General features: G+C 35.8%; 1 long non-coding RNA gene across 1 annotated transcript; it reads right to left on the minus strand.

The window, feature by feature from the left end:
* Positions 1-9,026: 9,026 nt before the first annotated feature.
* On the minus strand, positions 9,027-11,109 carry LOC110941612. Its single transcript, XR_002594199.2, has 3 exons — positions 10,495-11,109; positions 9,642-9,722; positions 9,027-9,172 (listed from the first exon to the last, which is right to left on the minus strand). It is a non-coding gene; the product is annotated as an uncharacterized LOC110941612 (long non-coding RNA).
* Between the last annotated feature and the right edge of the window lie 359 nt (positions 11,110-11,468).

Raw genomic sequence — 11,468 nt, forward strand, 5'->3', positions numbered from 1 at the left:
AAACCGGTTGGTGACACCGCAGCATCGTGCGGGCCAACCCACTAGTATATCAAGGAAACATAACTACTTATTATTATTTTTTTTAATATAACTACTTCTTACTAGAAAGCATTAAAAATGGTAATTTTAGTAGCCGATCATACATTGAAATCTTCCGATGAGTATAATAATTATATTTAAAGCAGGAGTAAAAAGTTATTTATTTGTAAAAGATGCAATTTAACCTCAACATATTTCGAAATCACATGATTATAATAATTTAACAAATCTAACGTTATTATCAGTTTTCTTTGTTATAAATTCTTCCGTAGTAAAAGGTTGTATCATGCCTAACCCCTCCATAGCATCTTATGGAGGGGTTATAAATTCTTCCCACACTGCCCCGAGGGGCACTATACCACTCGAACCCGGTTGCCTCGCGAAAATTATAACTGGGTGAATACATTTGCCTCTCACACACAAATTTATATACATACAAATATAACTATATCTACATAATCCCCCGCTACACACACATATTATATAACCCACCTATAACCCCCATATTTCATTTTTTTCCGCCATTACTACTACACATGGCCTAAGTATAGGAGAGGTTCAATAGAGAAGAAAAAAAAGGTAAAATTTTAAAACATTAAATAGTTTTCTGTGATCTCATTTATTATTGTTTTTGACTAATTAAGTAGTAATAAAGACTATTATCCTCCAAGCTAATTTTTTTTGTCTAAACACATCAAAAGCTATTATACACATTTCATAATTTATTCTACACAGCTCATGCACTACAAGAAAAAGGATCAATAGAGGCGACACAATTAGCGGCGACAGCCAGTATGTCACCGCTATTGGCCTTATCCGCACCTGGTGTCCCACGTTAAACCCTAGCCACACGTTTCTTATCATCATCCAACGGCCGGGGATTATCCAGGTTAAAAGCGGCGACACTTGTAACCAATAGTGGCGACATGTTGTCGCCCCTATTGGTCCGACGAATAAAGTTCAAATTAGCGCCATTTCTTCCACTTCCCTCCTTCCACTTTCCCAAAACCTTTCATCTCTCTCAGTGTTCTTCTCCAAATCGGCTTCATCTCTTCATTTTTACCAATTTCTTCTTCAAATCGGTTAGTGTTGTTACTTTTATGTTGAATTTCTTGTTTAATTTGTTATATATGTTGTTAATCGGTTAGTGTATGCTAGATACTATCTCCGCCGGCGCCACCTCGTCTCCACGGCCACCACCTAATCTCCACCGTCACCATCTCTTCTCCTCCTTCAAAATAAGGTTTGTATGTTTTTCACATTGCTGCTTCTCTTTTTGTGCCCACTGTTGCTTAGTTTCATACATCCTAAGGGTGCTTGTTATATTATGACAAAAATCGATAGTTGACAGAATATAGTACGGTTTCGCATTGGGTTGTGAACAAATTTAAAAAAAATGAATTGAGATTTTCGATACAGACAAATAAAAATTAAAACTGTTGTATCATCAAAACGTTTAGTGAATAAAGACAAATAAGAATTATTTGTTTGGGCTGAATACTATTTAAAATCAGTTTTATTTTGGCTTATAATACAAGTGTAGTGGGCCAATAACAATTCATTTGGATCAAGTTTGTCGCAAGTTCATTTTAGTGAGTTTTAGTCTGAGTTTGTTAAAATTTGTTGAGGCCAATACAAATATTAGATTTTGGTTTGGGCCACATATTGTTGTGCAAGTTAAAGATTTGGGCTTCTAGTGTGTGAAACCGATTTGATAAGTGGGCTAAGATAGTTTGACTTTGGGATTTGAAAGTTGGTTTAGAATTAGTGAATTTTTGGGAAGTTATATTGTTTATTTTTAAGCTGAGATTAAATTGAGAACTCGGTTCATTTGTTGTTATATTATGAGTAATTAGTATTATATATTTGTAGTTTTCGGATATTTTAGGATGTTATTGTACGGATAAGTTTAATTTCCGATTTTAGTATGTAAAGCATTATGTTTATTTAGTTTGTTTGTTTGTGTTGCGTAAAACTGGAAAATTGGCAGGTTTGTTTATAATTGGAAATACTGATGAGGTATGGTATTGAACGAAGTAATGTCCGATCGAACGACTGGTTGGTAAACATTACTCTTCGGATCATGAGATGCTATGCTTCAACACTTAATCGAATTTCAACTCTCTCGACGCATTGGAGTGCCACCCGATCGAACATGCTATCAGAACGAACAGGCTATTCGATCGAATATGCTACTCGATCGAGTGACACCCTGTTGAGGACTACTACTGAAGTTCCTAACCGATCGGTTAAGCCGACCGATCGAACAGACCGTTCGATCGATCGACCTGAAAGGTAAGTACACACTTCAGTGTTCTCAAATGCTACAACAAAAACTTCAAAAGTTCAAACCATCATACACAAACACATCCTACTCAAAGGAAGAAACAATCCACTCGAACAGTCCAACCGATCGAGCCTACTGGCCGATCGAGCAGGCTGTCCGAACGGATTGTCCAGCTGAACGAACAACCCACTCGATCGAACCTGCCGTTCGATCGACCAGGCTGTTCGACCCACTTACACTTGTTTCCATTCTACGTGTATTCAACGTTATGCTATCGAACTGTTTAGGCTAACCCTACTCTTAAGCGCTCCCTTCAATCCATCAATCAACCGCTGTGAGTATACTCGATCCCTTTTTGCTTTTAGCACTTTTGGGTGTTACATACGTTACTTATCGAAGTCACAAATCGATCACACTACTCAATTGTTTGAACGCTAACTGAATTGCATGTATTACGTGACTAAATGAATGCCTGTTGATTGTGTTTACACGTGGAATACTGTCTACCTGCCTTAACGACGTAGTACTATAGTTTGGACTCAGCACCCGTTCACACGGGGGTTGTTAAGGACAATTACTTGCATGGATTACGGTGGTAATCATGTATTGCGAATTGTCTCGGACATCAACCCGCAGTCACTGGTATCGATAGGTCCATGTCGATAATTAACATGCTTCGTTTTCCTCTGTGTACGTGCTGGTTATGCGTAAACTATTTCGAACTCTATATGCTATTATTAAACTTGTATGCTCACCTTTACATTATATGTATTGACTTATTTTAACGTATGTGACAGGCAATTAGGATGCTTACCTGCTAGGAAGGCGAGCTAGGAATAAGCGTCTAGAGCATAGTTGTCTGTAGATCTTGCAGATCGAGTCTCTAGAAGCATTTGAACAATATTTAACATATGTGGTAACTTGGCTAACCCGTTTAACCAGGATTTTTCACATATTTTGTTAATTTTTTGGAAGCAATATATATGTTCAAACCATGCCATATTATTTCTGATAAAAATGCATTTTTATATATAGAACTTTGAAGATGTAATGTTTATTTTTAACCAACCAAATCACTGATCAGTTTCTATGTTTTAAGGAAGAAATGTGGTAGAGGAAGAAGCGAATTGAACTTAAAGAAACACGTAAAGGTTTTGTTTTCTCTATAAAGTTTCGGGCGTGCTAATGTTTTTTACGGTTTAACGCGCGCGGGTTTCCACTAGTTTTATAAAAAATTAGATTTAAATCATTATCTTAATAATTGAAATCGGTTACATATTTTCTATTTTAATTCCTTATCCATAATATCTTTCCTATTTTAAATTCATTATCCTTGCTCTGTTTAAATGCAATGTACACATGTGTATAATCTAATGAGTGTGGTTCGGCTACAAAGTCCATTTTTTCTACAAAGTGTACAAAGTCATAAAACACCACAAATTCAGCTATAAAACACATTCAAAACCCACAAATAACAGAGTGAAGATCACTAAAACACAATATCTAAACTCTAACAGTACATAAAAACTTCAAACACATAATCGTGGAACTATGGATATAAAACACAACATGATAACCAACATAAAACACACTAAGGTTAGTAATTCAATAATCAAAGCCTTATCATACAAAACACAACACAAACCCCACAAATATGGTGCTTTAGTAATCTTCACTTTGTTATTTGTGGGTTTTGAGTGTGTTTTATGACTTTTTACACTTTGTAAGAAAAATGGACTTTGTAGCCAACTCCCACCCTAATCTAATAAACTACTCAATATTTTTTATCGCTATATATCTTGTGTATGTATGTGTGTGAATGTTTGAACTAAATGAACACCTATATAGCTGTAGCAGGACTAAACCATGAACAAACCATGCGTGAGGTGTTGACTTCACTTTCCTTTACTTCAACGTCATGAACATAGGGTGGCTCAACCAATTTGGGGCCTAAGGCAAAGTATAAACTCAAAGGCCTTGTTCAAATGTTAACGTTATAAGTTGTATGACTGTATCAAATCTAAGATTTTTGTGAACAAGTACAAAAAATGGATTGGTTAAAGTACGATTAAACCACCTATGTAAAATTAGTTAGGCCCACTTTTTTTTCATTAAAGTGAGATTAGAATAATATTGAATATTTTATGCTCAAAGTGAAAAAGTGTGCATTGAATTATGTGTAAGCAATATTTGGGCCCTAGGCTCGAGCCTAAGAACTCACCACATAGAAGCCGCCCATGCATGAATGAACACTTGCAGACGAGTTTTAAAATTAAGAACTCCCATACATTTAAAGGCAATTTGACCCATTTTATTTACCTTGGGCTCAAACCGGTTCATGTTAAGATCGATTTTAGGGTTGAAAACCTAACCCACCCAAACCAATTGGGATTGGGTTCACAACTAGTTATAGCATGTAAACCAGTTTTTATCGGTTTATTTTTAGGCTCAAACCGGTTTGGGTTGAAAATGATTCTTAACACAAAAATCTTAAACCTATACAAAACTGCCAAATCAGGGTCGAGCCAACCGTTTTTTGGCTACCAAATCGGGCTATAAACCGGTTCATCAGGCCCAAACCGGATTTTTGTACACCTCTAATAATCTAATAGAAGTGTTTTGCATTTTACACTTTTTTTCCTTTTCTACCCTTATAGAAACCAAAACCCCTACGTTTTCAATACAGCTGAAGTATGAGTCCGATTAATCCCCCTACGCTTTCAGTACCATAAATCCTCAAGCACTTTGCCGGACCCTAATTCATCAATGAAATTTTTATTATAAGTAGGCCAAAAGTCCACAATTATTAACGTGAAACCCTCAAAATTGAATTAAATCTTGTGCTCGTTCTTCCTTCGTTCTCTGTCTTTCTCTCAAACCCCCTAATGGCGCTCTTGTTGAGTGGAGTTCAATACAGCCCGGTGGGTAGCGCATCCGGTGTGGATTCAGATTCCAAATTCAATGAGTTAGATGCTCCGGTACCGCATCCTGTTTTGGATTCGTTTCTATGGCGAACAACGAACACCAGCGGGGTGGTGTTCCGATTAGTCGTACTTGACACGACAAGGTAAACAGTTTATCAATCTCATGCTGATAAGGTAAACGAATCTAATCAACATTTAGATATTTGTTTGCTAGGTTATATGAATTCGAGTTCAATCGTGTTGTTTGAAGTTGAACTTGAGATTGTGTATCATATTTAACCTAAATTGAAATAATATGAGATCATTGATGAATATTTATGCTGAGTTTCGTATAACAAATGAATATAAATAATAAAACCGATTTAATTTTGATTTCTAGGGTTTATACACTGTTTTCTGTTACGGATGCTTTTTTTGTTCATTTAGACAGAAATACAGTTGTGTAATTTGAGATACAAGAGAGATTTAAAGTGATTTAAGAGAAATAAATTACTTTCATTATTATCGTGAGGTTTTGGCCACTATATTTCTGCAAAGAGGCGACATATAGAGGGCAAATCCTCCAAAAGGTGGTATCCTTCTTGTTTTTACGATCTTTGTGTCCACGCTTGAACTTACTTTCCTGAAATATATGTAAGTTAAAAGGTCAACAAAAGTTGGTGAATTCATATGTTTTGTTTAGTATCAAATGAATATTTAAAACATTTGAAAATGCTTGTATTGAAAACCCGGTATTTGTTAATCATGTTTTTGCAAGGACATTAATATATGTGCCGACATAGGAAGAAAGCAAACCTAGACGATGTATTGTTGATTCCCCTCGACTTTGGACACAAAAGCACTTTTTAGGGTCTTACAGACCAAGAGTGGAGCTCGCCAAAACTCAATAGATCTACCATTTTCGTTCCTCGGTCTGTATCTGTGATTAATGGCTACTTTTGTATTCTAACCTATACGCACATGATCTATGGTTATTTCATTGCCTAGCTTATTGTACCATTAGTAACCTATGAGTACTATAATGGTATTATAATAATTACACACAAACTTAACAATTTTTTAACGGGAGTTGGTATTAGAACTCATATTTATTATAAAATGAAAACCTTGTAAATCAAATGTACAACTTTCTAAGATTAGAATATTGTAATTAAACTATACGAACTACTGGTATTAGTAATACTAAGTATTTTTAATAATTATTAATGGAACATGGAAACAAAACCTTGATGGCCCCTATTGTTAAGTCGTAATTTCCCATTAAGTCAACAACAAAAGTACTCATTTCAACTCATGACACTTAAGTCACTATTTCAATAAATTTGTTGATTCAAAATCAAGCAACTACTTAAATTTAAACTTGATTAAACTATAGAACGGCATCAACTTAACAGAAAAAATAAACTAAGTTAGTTGTTTGGATGAAAATGGCAAAAAGTTACAAACGTGGGGGGCAAAATGGTACAAAAGTGTCATTTTGGACGAAAATGGCAAATGTGCTCAAACCTCAGGAGCGATTTTGGCAATTAACTCTTCTTTCTTTTTAATATCTTACCAATGGAAAAAGTGACAACATGAACTACAATACTCATAGGACGGTATCTCTGGTAATTGCTACTCTACTTCATTTATTACCCCTCTAGTGTCTTAAAATGTTGAGCCCTTTTCCATTCAACTCCTTTAAAACGTGTTGTATTTCTTTGTTCATATTGTTTCAAAACTTGTACACGATGTAAAATTACATTTTAGTACATCACTTCTCCTGAGTTTATGCATAAGTTTTGTATTAAATTAGTAAATGACGATTTTGCCCTTTTTCGCATAAATGGAGATTTAAATAAGATTATCATACAAAAACCTTTTGTTATTGATGTAGTATGATAAATAATTTATTTTGACCACTCAAAGCTGGTCATAACATCATAATTCTTTAAACATTGAAATAATCATCATTTACCGATTTTTACGACATTAGAGTGCATAGTATGGTTTTAAACCATACTTAGCACCCAAAACTTTTTACCTATTGATTTTATAAATCATTTCTAATATTTTTACAGTAGGTACAAGTTGTGAACTCAGTCAGTGCATTCGCACCATCCTTTGCAACATTCTGATTCCCACCATTCATTCCATCAACCTTCTCCTTATTTCCAGGGTCATTTTGACCCCAATGACTACATAAATGAACTAGCGGGTCATAACCCGTTGGGGCCCAAAGATCACTTTCCTGAATATCAGGATAAGGATGTGGACGATGATCCAGATCCAGACATGCCACCTTCTGGGATGCCTACGCATCCCATAGATATATCCAGCGGTTCTTCTTTTGCAGGATCGCCATACCGAGGCCCCGATTTATGGGCCGAAAGGTGGAGCACCTACAAGTGGGAGTTCATTCCCCATCACCACAACGCACCACCACCTCAGCGGACTCCCTCTGAGGACCCGCACTTTCAAGCGGTCATGCCACTGCCACCACCAGCACCAGAACAACCTCCACCACCAGAACCATCGAGGAGAAGGAGAAGCACACGGATATCCGTGCGAGGGGGTTTCCATTTCAACACCCCAGCTCTGGATACTATGGCATTCAATTTCAATTGAGAAAGGGTTACGGATTCATTTCAATGAGAAGTTGTATAACCGGGGTGGATGGAAACAAAAGGGTTAATTGACGATTGAGCTGTTTATTTAATAGATGGAATTAGTGTTAATTATGTGAGTGTAATTTACTATTATACCCTTTTAGTGTCTTAAAATGTTGACTTCTTTACAATTTTACCCTCATAAAACAAGCTTTTATTAGTTGTATATGCTGCTTTAGAATCGATATGCGTGGTAAAATTACAATTTGGTACATCACTTCTCCTTATAAGAAGGAGAAGTGATGTACAAAAATGTAATTTTGTTATTGGTACAAATTTTGAAGCAATGTATACAAAGAACCCAAAGCCTTTTGAGAGGGACATTTTAAGACGTTGTGGGGGTAAATACGAGAATTCCTCCTGGAGAATCCCAACTGTCGGCTAATGATGGGGGAGCAGAACTGATCGGCCGTGAATGAATGCTTTAAGACCCATACCTTTGAATGTCCAACACACCCATTATCGCATCGGTTGCAGTTACACCAAAAGCCTCAAGAGCATACAAGAGCAATCCCCAATTGAAACAAGGTATATTGTAAAACCTCTTCAATATTGCTCTGCTCTGGTTTTAAGGATTTTGCTGTTTTAAATTTTGCTAATCGTTGTGTGTAAGTTCAAATTAATCTAACCTGGATGCTTAGAACATGGTCGCTTCATATTCAACGGAAATTGTGCTGAAATTGCAATCATATGGTTTTCCTCTCAATCGCCCATCAGTTACAAACATCTCCAGGTACATCTCCAAATCGATGAAATTCGGTTGTCATTATCGATTGCCCTAACCTTCACTATGTATTGTTTCTGTAAATTTGTTGTATTTCTTTGTTACAGGATGCTGAGTATATTGTTTAGTTACCCAAAAAAATTTGAAAAAAACACTCCAATGTATCACCAGATACGTTCACATTAAATTTCTGAAATATAAATGTTAGTGATTGTTGCAAACTCAATTCTAAATAGTTGATTTTGTTTCACATGAAATTTGATGGCATTGCCCACGCGGGGCTCTCTTCTATCAACTTTCACAGGTTTGTATTTTGCACACCAGGTGTTTGTGTCACACCCCAACCGATGGCGGAAACATCGGGATGAGACGAAAACTAGATTGCAAGAGACATCATAACCCTATGTGACAATATAATTTAAATCCAATTCATAAATGACTAAAATTTGAACATGGTTTCAAATAAGACAAATTGCAACAACATTGTTTATTATTGAATGAGTATCTAAGTCCATCCTAACTTGATTTCTTCATCGTCTTGTCTAACAACCTGCAACATGTATTAAAATAGAGTTTCAATGCAAAAGCAAAGAGCGAGTATACAAGTTTGTTTACATAGCATAATAGAATAAAAGGCTCAAATCCAACATGAACATAATAAAATAGTTTCAGCCATGCTAGTTTACGCATTCCAAGTGATAGCCCAAGTTTCCAATGCGTTAAAGTGCCCATCCCAAAGTTTCACGGGAGGTTAACATGTCTCATCCTAACAATACCCCTCGACTTACAAATGGGGGAGGTGAATTACCCCTATAGCGCTACTATTGTTAAGGCGGAACTACACACAAGGATTAAACGTTCACATAGCACAAAATAGTCTCAAGTATCACAAGTTTCATGTTTCATGTTTAAATGGATAGAGCATGTTTCAAATAAGTTTCAAGTGTCACGTGTTTGAATATAGAATACATGTTGCATCCCAAAAGTGTTTAAAACAAAAAGGGATCGAGTATACTCACATTGATTGCGTTGCGATTTGTTGTAATAACGCACGAGTAAAGATGGATTATCCAATGAACGAACGCACGAGAGTGATTATCCTAGATATTTTGAATAACACATTATGAACTCGTTATTATTTATAATTTAATTAAAATCCCTAGTAATTAAGATAATGATATTATATTCATTTATAACAAACAGTTTGTGAATTAATTTTCTATATAAAAAAGGTAGAAAAGTCTTTATTAAATCTTACGTGTTGATAGTGTTGAACCATAATCAAATATTTTACTTAACTAATTAACTAAATAAAAATACTACATTGTTTTGTTTAAATCTAACCATACAGGTTAATTTTCACTAAAGCTTGGAGATATGCAAAAACTCAAAATAACAAAACTAATTAGTTTTGATCGTTTGGAACAAATTTGTTCAATATACAATATTCATTTCAATATTATACATGAATGAAGGTATAGTTTTGAAAATAAATAAATAACCTAGTGGCTTTTTGTCTTATATAAAAGTTATCTTATATACCTTCTTTGAAAGAACGTAAACAATCGAAATGATCCATAACTTTTGGAGTGTGTGACTTTTACGTTTCTGTTTCTGTATATACATGGAATCTTAATATTTGAAAAAGTTCCAACAGTTTGATAAATACCCCTGTGTTAACTTTGAAATCATTGATAAACTTTGGAATTAAAACCGACAACGTTCATCTTCCTCGTTAAAAAAATACAACGACGAACAGAAACTATTATCCCTTTGGTTTCATTTTCAGTTTTGAAATGTTATAAATAGGAAAGGAAATGTGATGTTTATCGACTAAGTAAAACGAAGAACAAAGAGGACAAGAAATTATACCGAAACGAATTCGAATGTGAATCTGAACCGATGTCGCTCACCCGAGGCTCGAGTGAACAGAAAGCTGAACTCGCGATTTGGATCAGACCTGAAACTGAAACGCAATAGAACCTGACCCGAGACTGAAACGCGATAGAACCTGACCCGAGACGTGAACGTCGTCGGACCGAGCATCCCCTCTGCCGCCGCCGTGCGTCGTCGCCGGCTTCCTCTTTTCACCTCCTGATTTCTCTCTCTCTTTCACGCTCTACGTCTCTCTCTCTCCCTCTCTCTCGTTTGTGCAGACGCCGCCATACGCCACCACCGAAATGGTGGTGGCCGGCCGTTCATTCAACAGAGGTAGCGGAGTGGATGGTGAACAACGAAAATGGGTGTTTGGATGAGGAAGGCATGAAGTGAGGGTCGTGATGAGTGTGTAGCCGAAGCAATAACCGTCGCCATGTCGCCGCTGTGGCTCCGCCGCAGCCGGCACCGGAAATTGGAGAGGGGAGAGGGTGTGAAGATGATGATGTTTATAAGTGTTGTGTTCATCTATAGCTTTTGTGAGTGTGTGCTTCTTTTGAGTTGCAGACAAAAGGAAACAGGGGAAGGAAATATTATGTGCGGCGGATGTAAAGAGATAGGGTTTTCAGCTTTAATTTATTTATTTTTCATTCTGAACATGATACTTTCAGTTATGTACACAAATGGTCCCTGCAAGTTAAAACCTAACAATTCACCCCAATAGTCCATTGACTTTAATAAACCAACTTATGTCATGAAGTTTTGAAAAGGATCTAACTTTACAATTAACTAACTAGGTTAGTTTATATTACTAACTTTAAAATTTAACGAGACTAACTAGATCATTATAAAAATAAACTATTTTTTTATTTGAAAACTTAATTAATTTAATTAATTAAACAATGAAAAACTAACCATATTTATAACGAATTAAAATAAAGATAAAAGATTTCTGACGATATACGGTATAA

The sequence above is a fragment of the Helianthus annuus genome, chromosome 5, assembly GCF_002127325.2.
Source record: "Helianthus annuus cultivar XRQ/B chromosome 5, HanXRQr2.0-SUNRISE, whole genome shotgun sequence".
Taxonomy (NCBI): domain Eukaryota; kingdom Viridiplantae; phylum Streptophyta; class Magnoliopsida; order Asterales; family Asteraceae; genus Helianthus; species Helianthus annuus.